The 17,116-nt window shown below is 42.2% G+C and overlaps 1 non-coding gene across 1 annotated transcript; it reads right to left on the reverse strand.

Annotated features, from left to right (window-relative positions):
• Window positions 1-286: 286 nt before the first annotated feature.
• Window positions 287-361, reverse strand: Trnas-cga. The gene has a single exon. It is a non-coding gene; the product is annotated as a tRNA-Ser (tRNA).
• Window positions 362-17,116: the final 16,755 nt, after the last annotated feature.

Consider the following 17,116-nt stretch of genomic DNA (forward strand, 5'->3'; position numbering starts at 1 on the left):
CTCGAACTCGGGACCTTTGCCTTTCGCGGGCAAGTGCTCTACCAACTGAGCTACCGAAGCACGACTCACGCCCGGTACTCACAGCTTTACTTCTGCCAGTACCTCGTCTCGTACCTTCCAAACTTTACAGAAGCTCTCCTGCGAACCTTGCAGAACTAGCACTCCTGAAAGAAACGATATTGCGGAGACTTGGTTTAGCCACAGCCTGGGGGATGTTTCCAGAATGAGATTTTCACTCTGCAGCGGAGTGTGCGCTGATATGAAACTTCCTGGCAGATTAAAACTGTGTGCCCGACCGAGACTCGAACTCGGGACCTTTGCCTTTCGCGGGCAAGTGCTCTACCAACTGAGCTACCGAGGCACGACTCACGCCTGGTACTCACAGCTTTACTTCTGCCAGTACCTCGTCTCGTACCTTCCAAACTTTACAGAAGCTCTCCTGCATTTGCCCGCGAAAGGCAAAGGTCCCGAGTTCGAGTCTCGGTCGGGCATACAGTTTTAATCTGCCAGGAAGTTTCATAGTCTGTTTGGTTAACTACTCCGTTTGCACTTGATTTCTATGTTCCACGATATATTCTTTTGTGTGGAAAACAGTTGCTCTTGATGAGTAAATTACTTATAGCAGTGTTTATCCCTGATAGTCTTCCACACTCATTTCTCCCAAACTGTGTAGTAAAGTCGCTCTAAACTACCAATACGTCATAATTTCGTACCTTACTACATGTACTTTCAAGTTATTCACAAAACTGCTTTCTTATTCCTTCTGCTTCCTCTCTTGGCGAGTATGCTGTTATTATCGTTATGTTCCTGAATTTAACTTTTGTTATGCAAGATACAATCATATCCTTCTTTGCGCGATAGCAATGGAAATAGTAACGATGACAGCACCGCTAAAGCAGAGTTATTAACCACAGTAACCTTCCGAAATTCCTTCACCAAAGAAAACGAAGTAAATATCCCAGAATTCGAATCGAGAACAGACGTCAACAGGAGTAACTTAAAAGTAGATATCTGCAGAGTAGTTTAGCAACTTAATCACTTAATAAAATCAAGTCCTCCGGTCCAGACTGTATACCAGTTAAGTTCCTTTCAGAGTATGCTGATGTAATAGCTCCGTACTTAACAAACATTACAACCGTTCGCTCGGCGAAAGAATCTTACCCAAAGACTGGAAAAGTTGCATAGGTCACACCAATCTTCAAGAAGGACCACAGGAGTTACCCACTAAATTAGAGGACCATATCATTAATGTCGATACGCAGCAGGATTTTGGAACATATATTGTGTTCGAATGTTACGAATTACCTCGAAGAGGACGGTCTATTGGCACGTAGTCAACACGTGTCGAGAAAACATCAATGTTGTAAAATACAACTAGCTTTTTACTCACACGAAGTGTTGAGTGCTATAGACAAGGATCAAACTGATTCTGTATTTTCTAGATTTCCAGAAGGCTTTTGTCACCGTACTCACAACCGGCTTGTAATAAAATAGTGTGCTTATGAAATATCGTCACGGTTACTGATTTCCTGTCAGAGTGGTTACGGTTCGTAGTAACTGACGGAAAGTCATCGAGTGAAACAGAAATGATTTCTGGCGTTCCCCAAGGTACTGTTATAAGCCCTCTGCTGTTCGCTATCTATATAAACGATTTAGGAGACATTCTGAGCAGCCGTCTTAGGTTGTTTGTAGATCATGCCGTCGTTTATCGTCAATTAAAGTCATCAGAAGATCAGAACAAATTGCATAATGATTTAGAAAAGACATCTGTATGGTGCTAAATTTGCAATTGACCATAAATAGCTCATGCCCATGAGTGCTAAAAGAAATCCGTTAAACTTTGGTTACACGATAAATCAATCAAATCTAAAGGCCGTAGATTCAACTAAATACCTAGAAATTACAATTTACGATTAACTTAAATTGGAAAGAACACACAGAAAATATTGTGGGGAAGGCGAACCAAAGACTGCGGTTTACTGGCAGAACATTTAGAAGATGCAAAAGATCTACTAGAGAGACTTACTACACTACGCTTGTCCGTCCTCTTTTGGAGTGCTGCTGTGCGGTGTGACATCCTTACCAGATAGGATTAACGGAGTACATCGAGAAAGTTCAAAGAACGGCAGCAAGTTTTGTATTATCGCGAAATAGGGGAGAGAGAGTCACGGACATGATACGGGATTAGAGGTGAACATCATTCAAGCAAAGGCTTTTCTCGTTCCGTCGGTATCTTCTCACGAAATTTCAATCACCAACTTTCTTCTTGGAATTCGAAAATATCTTTTTGACACCGAATTACATAGAGAGAAACGATCGTCGTAGTAAAATAAGGCAAATCACAGCTCGCACGGAAAGATATAGGTGTTCTTTCTTTCCTCGCGTTCTTTGAGAACGCCAGGCACTTAAGTGTGATTTACAGAGTAGCCATGTAACCGTAGATTTAGATATTCTCAGTCTGCTGAGTCGTCATTCGTTGTTGTCGTGGTTTGCTACAGCTCTCCACGCTACTCTACACTGTTCAAGCCTCTTCATCTCTGAATAACTACCGCAATCTACATTCTTCTTAAATTGCTTACTGTATTCATTTCTTGGTATCCATCTACGATCGCCCCCCCCCCCCCCACCCCCCACAGACACACAAACACTTTCCTTGATGTCTCTGAATGTGTCCTATCAACCGATCCCTTCTTTTGGCGAAGTTGTGCCACAAATTTCTCGTCCCCCTCCTCATTAATTACCTGATCTACCCATCTAATCTTCAGCATTCGTCTGTAGCATCACATTTCAAAAGCTTCTAGTCTTTTCTTGTCTATAGTGTTTATCGTCCATGTTTCACACTCATACGTGACTACATTCCATACAAATAAATTTCAGAAAAGACTGCGTAACACTTAAATCCATATTCGACTTTAACAAATTTGTCTTATTTAGAAATGCTTTTCTTGCCATTGCTATTCTACACTTTCTGTCCTCTCTACTTCGGCTGTAATCAATTATTTTGCTGCCCAAAATGCAAAACTGTTCTACTACTTTAAGTGTCTCGTTTCCTAATCTAATACCCCCAGCATCAGTAGACTTAATTCGACTACATTCCATTCTCCTTGTTTTGCCGTTGTTGATGTTCATCTTATATGCTTCTTCCAATATGTTGTGGATTCACATCTCTTCCAAGTCCTTGCTGACTCTGACAGAATTACAGTGTCATCGGAAAACCTCCAAATTTTTATTTCTTCTTCATATATTTAATTCCTACTCCAAATTTTTCTTTGGTTTCCTTTACTGCTTGCTCAGTGTACAGATTGAATAACATTGGGGGTAGGCTACAACCCTGGCTCACTCCCTTCTCAATCAGTACTTTCCTTTCATTTCCGTCGACTGTAATAACTGCTATCTGGTTTCTGTACAAGTCGTAAACAGACTTTCGCTCTCTGTATTTTACCCCAGCTCCCTTCAGAGTTTCAAAGAGTGTGTTCCAGTCAACATTTTCAAAGGCTTTATCTAATTCTATATAAGCTATAAACGTAGGTTTGCCTTTCCTTAACCTGTCTTCTAAACCGAGCGAGGTGGCGCAGTGGTTAGCACACTGGACTCGCATTCGGAAGGACGACGGTTCAATCCCGCGTCCGGCCATCCTGATTTAGGTTTTCCGTGATTTCCCTATATCACTTCAGGCAAATGCCGGGATGGTTCCTTTGAAAGGGCACGGCCGATTTCCTTCCCCATCCTTCCCTAACCCGAGCTTGTGCTCCGTCTCTAATGACCTCGTTGTCGATGGGACGTTAAACACTAATCTCTTCCTCCTCCTCCTGTCTTCTAAGATACGTCGTAGTGTCGGTACTGCTCCGCTTCCTCCTACATTTCTCCTACATTGATGTTGCCCGAGGACAGTTTCTACCAGTTTTTCCATTCTTCTGTACCGAATCAGAGTTAGTATTTTGCAACTGTGACCTATTAAAATAGCAATTCGGAAATTTTCACACCAGTCAACAACCACATTCTTTGGAATTGGAATTATTACTTTCTTCCTGAAGTCTGATGTTGTTTCGCCTGTCTCATACATCTTGCACACCAGAGAGAAGAGTTTTGTCATGGCTGGCTTCCCCAATGCTATTAATAATTCTGACTACTCCCGGGATCTTGTTTTAAACAAAGCCATTCAGTGATCTGTCAATGTCTTTTCGCAGTATCATATCTCCCATTTCCTATTCATCTACGTCCTCTTCCATTACTACAATATTGCTTCCAAGTTCACCTCTCTTATACAGGCTCTCTATGTATTCCTTCCACCTTACAGCTTTTCCTTCTTTGTTTAGGACTGGTTTTCCATCTGAGCTCTTGATATTCATACAACTGGTCCTCTTTTCTCCAAAGACGTCTTCAGTTTTCCTGTAGGCGCTATCTATCCCTCCCCAGGTGAAATATGCTTCTAAATCTTTACATTTGTCCTCTAGCCATTCCTGATTATCCACTTTGCATTTCCTGTCCGTCCCATGTTTTAGACGTTTGTATTTCCTTTCGCCTGCTTCATTTCCTGCATATTTATACTTTCTCGTTTCATCAATTACATTCAGTTTCTTCCATGTTATCCAAGGATTTCTACAAGGTCTTGCCTTTTTGCATATTTGATCCTCTGCTGGCTTCACTATTTCATCTCGTACAGCTACCCATTCGTTTTCTACTGTATATCTTTCCCCTGCTCTAATCAACTGTTGCCTAATGCTCCTTCTGAAACTCTCTACAACTCTCTGGTTCTTTCACCTTATCCAGGTCCCATCTTCACATGCCCTACTTGTGCCAAGAAGTCCTTACAGGGTGCCTTGGAAACAGTCACGGCTGTCACTGTCCTTTATGGAGTTAGGATTACAAATTTCGAAGTTAATACAATGACTATCAAGACACAATAATAACCTCTTCTTATTCTAGGAATGGGTCCCAAGAGATCCGCTGCCCCTAATTGCTTTAATTTGTTGGGGACGATCAGGTACAGAGGTGCTTGAAGGTTTTGAGTATTGTGGTTTACCCATTGGGAAGTTTTACAGATGGGCAAAACCTTCCTACTTCGTCTTTCCATGTTCTGAAAACGCAACGTTTTTCGTTTGAGAAAACATTGTTTTTGGCCTAAATGAGCGTAGTTCAGATGGGCGTACCAAATGAGCTTTTTAATCAATTCCTCTGGGATGCAGAGTACTCACAATGAGTCATCGACATTCCTTGAGAAAAATAAGATTTTTTTCTCATAAGATAATACTGCCTAATCATAACTTGTTCCTTATCTTTCCACTTTTCTTATCGTCTCTTTCTTTATCATTCCGCTTTCTCTGTTCTGGTCTCTTGTGATATATCGCATAGAGGCACTGATCTAATTTTCGTACGCAACTTTTCGTGGATAAAAACTTCTAAAATTATTCTCGTCTAGATCTTCTTCCACTGCACAGGTTAACCCTGTAGGGAATCTGGACAAGGCATCTTCAGTGGTGTTCGGTACATGTTCAATGGTGAAGTTGCACTTTTGTGGGTATAACACCTGTCTCTCTTCTTTTCCTGGGTTCAACTCTGACGTCAACAGGAACTGAAGAGCTTTATGGTCTATATATACCTTTTTATTGCGTCCAAAAAGTAATATCTGAGGACAGAACCCTGCTCCCGAATCCTATTGTCCTACATTCGATGCTGTTCTTGGAAAAGCACAATACCTAATCCGATGTTTGCCAAGTCAGTGGCTATACAAAATCTTCTGCTCAAATCGAGGTGCGGAAGAATTGGCGCAGACATGAACGCTTCTTTCAGTGGCTGAAACTCTCTCTCTCGTCCCATATACATAGCGTTTTTTATCAGGAAGCGCACGTGGGTGTAGGGAGGCAAAGTCGTCTATGTAAATAAACATTTTTTGTGATAATCAATTAGACCCAAAAAATCCTCTTCATTGGTTTCACGTAGTTGGCGTACCAAAATGTTTAGTTGCATCTGATTTTTCCGAGTCAAGACAGATTCCTTCTCCCGAGACTTCTTGACTCAATAAAAGCGACTGCCGAAATATGGCTTCTCTATGTTTACAATTATCCGTACTCCTTGAACGTACGTAATAAACCGTTCAAGACACCATTATGCTCTTGCCAACTACCTTCCGTGATTAAAATATCGTCGACATACGTCGTAATCTACTAACATAGGTTGTCATCTAAAATGTCACCCAGACTGCGAATTAACGCTGCTGACGAGATACTTAACCTGAAAGATAACCTTTTACATTGATAACACAGGCCAAAGGCCGAGAATGCGATATACTCCCAACAGGAGCGGCGGAGCCCATCTGTCAAAAACTAGAGTACGGTAAAGATCGATTGACGAGGAAACAAACGCTCCATGAAACCTCATTCTGGAAACGCTCCATGAAATTTATGGAGAAGCTCTTCAAGTTTCTCCGGTCGTTCAGTTTATGGAGCAATTACTGCATTGATTTGAAGTGAATCCAGAACAAGCGTAACTGAACTATTCTTTTTCTCTACCAGATAGGATGGACTGCTATAAGATGATGAGGCTATAAGATGATGTTATGGATTCCTCAAATACCTTGTGTCTTATAAACAGACGAATGATGTATGAGGATACTTGAATTTCTAATATTTCTTCACTTTAAATTCGTAACGTAAATTGTTAATTGCCCCAAGTTTTAGCGGAAACACATCAGAATTATCCCGCAAAATTTGGCTAGGTCTTCCCTCTCTTGTTCCTGTATATTTACGCACGCCTTGACCTTCGTTTGGATTTCCTGTTCAGTTTCCATTCTTACTGCCTCTCCCTCGTCTCTCCGCCTAAGTAGCCTTTCTTTGAATTCATCCTCTTTACAGACCCTGCTTCTTTCCTCTTCTACTCACAGGTTTAAAGAATTTGTTAGAAGTTGGGCACAGATAGCCCGTTGCTCAATTCTTATATGTGACACGTTTCCTTTGTGTGATATCAAATCACGGCCCATATCAAAGACTGCCTTATTTTTGTTTAGAAAGTTCATGCCGATGGTGATCTCGATTCCTAGATTGTTATAGTTAAAAAATTATTTTCAAGTGCGTTGCCGTGACAGACAAAATCTAAGTGGATTTGGTGCAATACGTCCGCCTATTTGTCTCCATCTGCTCCTCTTATTTTTAGTTTCTCCGCCTTCAGAATAGGCCTGGGGTGACAGTTTGTATATTTTGCATATGCTGCTTCGAAAATGGCCGAAATCTGGCTGCCGCTATCTTCAATCCTTTTAAATGACATTCCCAACCGATACTTTGATAATCTAAAGGAGATCCTCACTGGTTTCTCCTCCTTTTCGTGAAGCAGATCCTGTGTGATATCTTCGTAATTCGACAAGTTAATTAGCCTCGATCTGAACGTTTTCGCCGGTGTTCGAGAAGCCGTTTCCGCGTATGTTTCTCGTCATTGCTGAGAAGCGCCTTGATTTATGGCTTATAACCTCGGCTGTGGCGGACGAATTTCAATATCCTGAGCCGGTTGGCCACCCCTTCTCCCTTCTCTCCAGGAATTGTTCTCTCTTTGCTCATTTCCATAATGAGGTTGATTCTGTTGTCTTTGGTCGTCGTAATACCTGTTTCCGTTGTCCCTGCAGTATGGCTGATGCCTGTACTTTCCTTTTCCTGGAGTCCTACTTTTATATCTGTCGTTACCATTATTACTATGATGTGGCGACCGCCAAACTGATTATTTCTGTTATTACTCTGTCCTTGTCTTCTCTTGTGCTCCCTCACATTGTCTTCTTCAAAAGCAAATTCTAATTTCCATAATAATTTTTTGAAATCTTGCGCACCATTACCGCACTTTCCTATTAATGATTGCTGATACCGTGGTGGTAGCTTAAGATAGCACAAGTGGGTAATGTCACGCGTTTTTTGGTTACAGTTCTTTCGAGGTACCCACAAATAAATCATAGTTTAAATAGCAGAGGCCAAATTGTTGACAACAGTACTGCGAACTGAGGCAGCCAAATCTTGGGATGTAAAGAATTTCCTCTGTTTAGATACATGTAAAATTTTTGTACTGAAATGAAGGAATCGAAGCCTGCAACCTCTTGCGTTACCGTTTATGATCAGCGCACCAGTGTGTGCTGTGGATTTGAAACTTGCTGCTACATTAGATACGCAATTCGTGTGCATTCCGGCAACAGTCCTTCGCTACGGTATGCAACTGCTGCCGAAGATTTGCTAACAAATGGTTCAAATGGCTCTGAGCACTATGGGACTTTAAACATCTGTGGTCATCAGTCCCCTAGAACTTAGAACTACTTAAACCTAACTAACCTAAGGACATCACACACATCCATGCCCGAGGCAGGATTCGAACCTGCGACCGTACCAGTCGCGCGGTTCCGGACTGAGCGCCTAGAACCGCTAGACCACCGCGGCCGACATTTGCTAACATCAGTGACTCTCGTTTGCTTGGTTTTACCAATGCGCTTTTTCAGGCTCTTCATGTAGTCTTCCTAACACTTACAATACGCCTCCTGTCTCGTTTTGAAAGCCAGCAGGCCCTGTACCTCTTTAGTTTCACCTGCTGGAGTTGGACTCGCGACGTCTGATCTTTCCTGGGCCCTACGAATTTCTTGTTCTAATATATTTCGGCTGCTTCTCGTGAATTGTTCGGTTGCCTCAGCAAGTTTGGTCACAATGTGTTGTTCGACTTGTGTAATTTTGTCCTCGTTGGCTTTAATACGTCGTCCATGATGCAATTGCCCTTCCTGTAACTTGCTAAATGAATTTTGCACCACAGGAACCCGTTCTGCTAGCAGTTTCACAGTTGCTAACGAACTGTTGAAGTCTGTGATACTATTAATATTGGTGTCGCATTGTACTTCTATATTTTCTATCCGGTCATGGAAGTCCCTTGGCATTTGTTCCTAAATTGCATTTATTTCGTCGATTTGATTACCCTTTCCTCATCTCGTTTTATTTTCTCTCCTAGCTCCTTTACCGTTTTCTCGTTCAATAGGATCAGTGATACGTTTATTTTCTTCATCGAGTTTTTCCGTGGAACTTTTCGTAAAATCAAACAATGTGTCGAATTTTTGTTTCTCTCTCTCTTTATTTTTGATGACCACCTACGTAAGTACATCTGAACATTTTCGTGCCTGAGAGATGGAGAACTTGTCCTCTCGTGGTCACTGACACCGAAGTTTTTAATAGTTACAACTCCTGTACTATGTGGAAATCTGATTTCCGACCTGGAATTGTCCTCAGAACTTGCTTTCTGTGGTGTCAACATTTCGACACTTGGTATTTCATTTTCGAAACTGATAGGATTTGGCTGTTCCAGTAATTATACTTCTTTCTTTTCGATTACAAGCTCTGCTCCTAGTTTACATTTACTTTAGCAACAAAATTGACAAAGACAATAAAAATATTATATCTGCCTAGCAACACGTAACCCTTGTTCAAGTTTATTTGCCTATCACAAAAATGTCTCTGTGTTCTCAACGACAAAGTACATCGATGTAGGACAGAACCTACAGAACCAAGATGAAAATACTATAAGTGTTTATAAAATGCGCCTGCGCTACGCTACTAATATCACGTGACTACTATCTTTGAAAGATAATATTAATTTTGAATTTTAAATGCAGCCTGAGTGTTAAATTTATTTAATTAGGGTTTCACTAGAGAACCACGAAATTTTGTATCCATTTTTATGCGAAATACTGGTTGCAGTTATTATTTTATTAACTGTCCTCTGACTTGTATCTGCCTATGTAAAATGTCACACTACTCCCCACAAATTTAATATGTGATAACCCCGCGCAAGGATCTGAAAATCGGATCTAAAGGAATGAATTTGACTCTGTGAAATTCAATTTAAGATCCAATGTTTAGCACAAATTACTCATTTTCCTAACTATTGGCAATAATGCAACCGACTTTCATGAATTAAATTTTATACTTCTTAATAACGCATCTGACTTAACTGAATTTAAATTTAGCACTTCCTTGGGTCTATATTCATAACTTACAAATTTCAAGGATGAATCTACTTGAATCTGCTGGAAACAAAGATATTACGTTTAATGAATACCATTTATTTTGTCCCCATAAAATGGACATTTGACATGATTTCAATAACTACTGATCACATTAAATATGAACTATAAGTCCCATCAGAAAAGCAAGAATGAATTTAATTGAATTGGTTGACCTGTGTTTGGGTATGCAAAAAAGGGAAACAGAGACCAACACATTCTTACTTTCCGAACACTAGACAAATCGTCCTTCCCGAATAATAATAAATGTGCATTGGAGATGTTGACGAAAAATTGTGCATGTATTAAACAGGAAAGTAAAACTATTGAACAGAAAAGAAATTATCCTTACAAGTTAGTCTTGTCATCTTCCATGCCGGATCTAAGCCGTACTTTGCCGTAGCGAGTGATTGTGCTGCGGAGTTGTGGCCGTGATGAGTGGCGCTGGTCGGCGTACAGTCTGCATATCGGGTTGTGCTTACAGACCCGTCTTTTCGGTGATTGCATCACAACTAAATCTGCTCTAAGCTGAAATAACTTTCCGAAAAATCCTATCCAAATTTAAGTTAACGAGGACAGTTGTATGCCTCCAAAGCAAGAGCAAAACCTATCTTATAGTTGTGCAAAATTCAGAACAATTTGAAGAAAAAAAATTCTAACGGAAGGGTAAAATATATGATCTTGAGGGAAGCACGTAAATAAACCCGCAATGAGAGGTCGATTTCCCCTAGCATGGGTAAGCAAACTAAAATTTTTGTAAGTCATTTCCACTTTCCGTGATCATAACCAGAAGTCTGTAAAATCTTCCAATTATGAACAGAGTTTAGTCTGTCCCAAGTGAAGGTTAAACAGAAAACTATCTACTTGGCTGTGTGTTAAGGCAGATGGCCAGTCTGCACTTGTTAAATACGAAGCAGAAGTACCTAATGTCCGTTGCCAGGGTTGCCGGATATAGAGACATAGAGATGCCTGTTAATCCTGTAAAGAGTCACCCTGACTCAGAAATCCAAAAACAGAAGTGACGCTAAATTCTCCCTTTGGAAATTACGAAGTTCCGCATTCCCCCTGTTATTATCATTTCTTGCATTCCTCCGCCAATCACAGACCAGACCACAGTGCAGAGAGTAGGTATTTCAAAACGAAAAAAGTTCTATTCAATCCTGCATATTGCTACATTTTATTCTTGCCAGGAAAGCATCTCCTGCCGCCACTGTGAAATCATGCTGTTTAAGCCAATCAACATTTCTCTTTATACACGTTGCTAAAGTCACAGCATTCTCACGATAATTTTAGAGTTTCTTTTTTTTAAAAAAAAAGCAAAACAAAACACCAGAGGAATTCCACTGTGTATTGGGACGATTTCTCAGATTTTGATTTCCAAGAGGGCCGCCTCCACAGCGTGGGGTGGGGAACACTCTTTCCACCTTGCAGTCCAGCAAAAGGGTGATGAAAAATCTTGTTCTGAGTTTTCACCGGGACTGAAACCTATTGTATACTTCAGAGGCAAAAACGACTTTATACGTCTGGCCGCACACAGGCAGTGGCCCTCTGTGAAACCGTCGTGTCTGTCTCACGGGCAGCGCCTCCCTTGGAACGCTCTTGCCTCGTCGGCCGTTGTAGAGGCATTTATCTGGAAAGCAAGGGCTTGCCACCGGTGGCCGCTCCGTGTTAAACCTGCCTTCTTGCTCAGCCCTGACAAAGTCTGCTCTGCTATGAGGCAAACTTATGACAGCTAAAAGATGAACTACAATTGTCGTGAGAAGTAGAAAGGAAGTTATTGAATTAAAGAATAAAGAGAATAAAAAGGAGAAAACGCATCCGTGCTCATTAACTACTCATACTAATAACGTAACAAATTTGCATACCTCTCGATTTAAAGTTGTGTAAGGCACTTACGAAGATAATTTTACATCAATAAAAAATATAAAAAACGGCGCGTACATCCACGAAGTTTTTCAAAGTAACGGTTCTTAGAGATGGGAGAACGAGTGAGTATTTCTGTAGATTAAATGTTCTCTGCCAACTAGTTTCGTCTATGTCATGAGAAAAACGTCTGGTACCCACAGAGCCATAATACACTGTGATAAAAGACATGGGATACCACTTAATATCGTGTTGAAACTGCTTTTGCTCAGCATAGTGCACCAACTCGACACAGCACGGACTGGACAAGTCGTTGGAAGTCCCATGCAGGAATACTGAGCCCTGCCGCCTCTTTAGCTTGCAATATCCCGCCGTTTGCGACACTGCGGACCGATCAGGGTAATGTATCTGCCCAGACTCCTTCGCACTCCCCTTAAGACTCTATGATACCTGTAAATTACGCAACATAATCTCCACTTTGAAATGCCCTAACATACATTCATAAGGTGGGAAAATGCAAAAATTCTACTATACGACTGTCCATTCAATCGGTAGAATAAGTCAGTGAATCGAAGGGAACCAAGTGCTCCTTGAAATAAAAATGTAAATGAATCGGTTATCGATTATATTAACCGTCTACAAAGTATTTGCGTCAACATTCTATGAAAAAACAAAGATAATTGCTGACCACAACTAATAAGATAGCAACCAGTGGGATGGCTGCCATGGGCTAGCTGCACATTTAATCATTAATCCGCTGCAACCCAACGATTAAATTAGAAAATCTAGTGGTCGATTGAAACGACATCAAACGATACCAAGGTTTTGATCGGATTTAGCGGAGCTGTGGCAGTGGTACACTTGCTATCTAAACATTAAACTTCACCTAGTGACCTGCGCTGTTGTGTACTCTCACCGATATGTTGAGGCGGTACGTCGAAGGACCGTGGTTATAGTGGAGAGTCACATTCTCGCTCATCCGGACTAGACACCTCCAAGGGCTGCAACATCTAGAACAATCAGTAAAAACGTTACTATTTTCCTCGAATAGCGTTTCAATGTCACGTTTTACACATTCCCACCCTATAATGTCGTCAATCACCGGCCAATCAGAGCGCATCTTCCTCCCTAGTTTGTCCCATAAATTCCCGTGTGACGTCAGCCGGCGATGGGCAAATCAGAGCGATGTTTAACACTTGCGAATTTCCCGAGGTCCCTGTTATCATCGTGGTTTGCCCCAACATTCCAAGACTTGTACATTTACGCCATAAATTGTGGTGTCCCAGCAAGTACTTGAAACTGTTGACCTCGCCCATCTCAAGAGGCGACTCGTGCCACAGGCTACTAACCCCAACTTAGTGAAAAGAACTGGTAGGTTCTGTAAGCTTCCGTCGGTGTCCGCTTGACACGTGCAAGCCAACACAAAGCTCTTAGTGCCCACGTCACACCTGCAGCATTCCGAATAGCGTGCGAGCTGTACATTTTCACGTATCCACAAACCGGAACTATTAGCTCCTTTACCGACGACCACTGAATTTTTTATAAGATACGTTTCCCTCTAAAAAATCAACGTAATCAGACATGAAGTAGATGCAACTAAATGTTCTGCCTATCGCCAGTCGTGACAAGGGGCAGATAAATTTAGTATAAATGGAAGGAGACAAGCGAGACAGCTTGTAATCATTCAAGCCGACCATAATTGTGAAAGTATTACCGGTGCAGGATTGTGTGCATGAACCGACCTCTCGATTATATCCTATACACTGATCAGCCAGAACATCGTGACCACCAACCTACTATCGATATAGACCCATCCAGGCGATAGCAGCGTCACCTGGCGAAGAATGACTGCTAGTCTGACACACGCACGGTGTATGTAGTACCAGTGAGCGTGCTGCCCGTGTGTATAACTGGGAAGGCGAACGATTTATCTGAGTTTGACTGAGGGCAGACTGTGATCACCGTAAGCTTGGCATGACCATTTCGGAAACTGTACCACTTGTTGGGAGTTCAGGGAGTACTGTGGTGGGTGTTTTCAACATGTGGCGAAACCAAGGTGAAACCATGTCTGAATGTTGTGGGATTGGGCGATCACTCGTCATTACGGATTTTGGACATTGTAGGGCTGGGAAGACCGGAAAACAGGACAGACGGCGAACTGTAGCGGAACTAACCCCAGACTCTGGGCATAGTAAACGTGTGTCTGAATACACAGAGCACCGAACACTGCTAACAATGCGCCTCCGCACCCGAGGACCCATGTATGTGCCAATGTTAACACCATGACACTGAAAAGTACGACTGAAATGGGCACATGTCCATCGGCACTGGACTTGGCGCAGTCTGCATTGTCTGATGAATCCCGATTCCTTCTTCATCATTCCAGTGCGAGGGTACAAATCCATTGTCTACCAAGGGAACAGCTTCTTGACACCTGTACTGCAGGATGGAGGCAAGCTGGTGGCGGCTACATTATGCTCTGGGGAACATTCATGTGGTCAATCATGGGTCCAGTGGAGGTCGTGCAAGGCACGATGATGGCCAAGTAGTATCGTACACTGGTTGCAGACCACATACACCCCTTCATGACGATCGTGTTTCCCGATGGCAGTGGCATTTTTCAACAAGATAATGCTCAGTGTCACAAGGCCGGGAGTGTGATGAAGTGGTTTGAGGAACACAGTGGCGAGTTCCAGTTAATATGATGGCTCCCCAGCTTGCCAGATCTGAACCGGATCGAACACATCTAGGAAGTGATTGAATGTGACGTCAGAGCTCAGCGGCCCCCTCTCCGGAATTTACAGGAATTAGGTGACTTGTGTGTGCAGATGTGATGCCGACTCCCGTCAGTGACCTTCCAATACCTCATTGCTTCCATGCTATGACGTTTCGCCGCTTTTATGTGTAGCAAAGGACATACCAGTTATTACGTAGGTGGTCATAATGTTATGGCTGATCAGTGTAAATGTTTGATGGGAGTCATGCTGGGTGATCTTGATGGCATTATCACTCACTCGAATCGTTCAGAGTATTCTTCAAACTAATCATGAACAGTTGTGGCTTCGTGACATGGCGCATTGTTATCCATGAAAACTACATCCTTGTTGTCTCCAAGTAGTTGAAAATAACCATTTCCAGTCAATGAGAGGTTCACTTGGACCAGAGGACCTAGGTCAGTCCATGTACTCACAGACCACACCATTATGGAGCCACCAAGAACTTGCATATCGCTTTGTTGACTATTTGGAACCATGGCTTCGTATGATCTGTATCACGCTACCATCAGGTCTTACCATTTGAAATCAGGACTCATCTGACCAGGTCACGGTTCCCCAGTCATCTAGTATCCAGCCGAGAAGCTCAGCTGGACACGAGCCCAGGAGATACTCTGCAGGTGATGGTGTGCTGTTAGCAAAGGCACTCGTGTTGGACGTCTGCTGCCATAGTCCATTAACGCCAAATTTCGCTGCACTCTCCTAACGGATGTTTGTTGTACGTCCCACATTGATTTCTGCGGTTATTTCACACAGTTTTAGCACTGACGACTCTACTCAAACGCCGCTGCTCACGGTCGTTAAGGGAAGGCTGCTGGATGCTACGTTTTGTGGTGAGAGTTAACGTCTGGAATTTGTATTCTTGGCTCAGTTTTGACAGTGTAGATCTTCGAACATTGAATTCCCTAACGATTTATAAAATGCAATGTCCCATGCATCTCGCTCCAGCTACCATTACACGTTCAAAGTCTGTTAATTCTCGGTGTGCAGCCATAATCGCGTCGGAAACCTCTTTTGACGTGAATCACGTGAGTACAAATGACAGCCCTGCCGATGCACTGACATATTATACCTTGTGTACATGATACTAAAATCTTCTGTATATGTGCGTATTGCTAGTCCATAAGTTTTGTCAGATCTGCGTAGTATTGTCTAGCTGAGTTTACATTAAAATATAGCTTTAAGGACTGCAGGATTGTGTTCAGGTATGGTGCCGTTCACTTTACGAGTTAAATGCCTTCAACAGGCGGCTCATATGGCAAATATTAATTGCCGAGCCGTTATCACATGCGAATTTTGCAAACATTTGAAAAGATATAGCTCCGGAAACCTATCGGGAACCTGTGTCACAGTATCGACAAGTAATAACAGCACGGCACGCTCACCTGGCTCCAACGTGCTGTGATGGGGTACTGCGTGAGCGGCCCCGCAAGCACCAGTGGCTGTCAGCCTACCTGAATCTGTTTATGAATGAGAGATGCTCTACTGTCTGTCACTGGACCTCTTTCTTCAGCAGCATGTGTTTGATGCTGACAAGACAGTGATCCGAGTTGACATTTGCGCCTCTGCAGATTTGTACATCATGAACTTCTTTCTGCGAACAGTCTGTGATAGCAAGGTCTCAAGGTCTTTCGAATCTGATAATATTTCCTCAAGGAGATTGACATGATTTTCAAATTCTTTTGTTGAGACAGCGCACTGTAGCCCCTTTGTGGGTGGCGAATTTATGTGCAGGGAAATTGCTAACGGTTTTTGGTGTAATTTTTCTCCGCCAAGTCGTCTGATAAAATTGCTTAGTAGGATTCTTATATCAGTTCTTTATTACACATCATTCTAAAAGCAATGTGCAGTAGCTCCATGAAAAAACATTACCATTTTTGGAAGTTTATGCTACTTGTGAATTTTATATACATACAGTTCACGTAAGTAAGATTTTTCAGTAACACTTCATTTTTCTGAAACCTACTTAAAATTATAAAATTAACTAAACCTATGTAGAAAAAAGTTGAAACATAGTTCGAGGATGGGGGACAAGGCGCAGATTTCTCAGTATCACACCATTACGGCTCCGTTATGGTAGATTCAATGGTTCAAATGGCTCTGAGCACTACGGGACTTAACATCTGCGGTCGTCAGTCCCCTAGAACTTAGAACTATTTAAACCTAACTAACCTAAGGACATCACACACATCCATGCCCAAGGCAGGATTCGAACCTGCGACCGTAGCACGTTATGGTAGAGAGGTCTACTGTTACGGCTTACAAACATTCCACGCGGAATCTTACTATTGTTGGCAGATGGAGCATGCAGACCAATCCATTCTACAGCGTTTTCTTCCAGAGACATCGGGCATCTTATACACTCCTGGAAATGAAAAAAAGAACACATTGACACCGGTGTGTCAGACCCACCATACTTGCTCTGGACACTGCGAGAGGGCTGTACAAGCAATGATCACACGCACGGCAC

The sequence above is a fragment of the Schistocerca americana genome, chromosome 2 (assembly GCF_021461395.2).
Source record: "Schistocerca americana isolate TAMUIC-IGC-003095 chromosome 2, iqSchAmer2.1, whole genome shotgun sequence".
Taxonomy (NCBI): domain Eukaryota; kingdom Metazoa; phylum Arthropoda; class Insecta; order Orthoptera; family Acrididae; genus Schistocerca; species Schistocerca americana.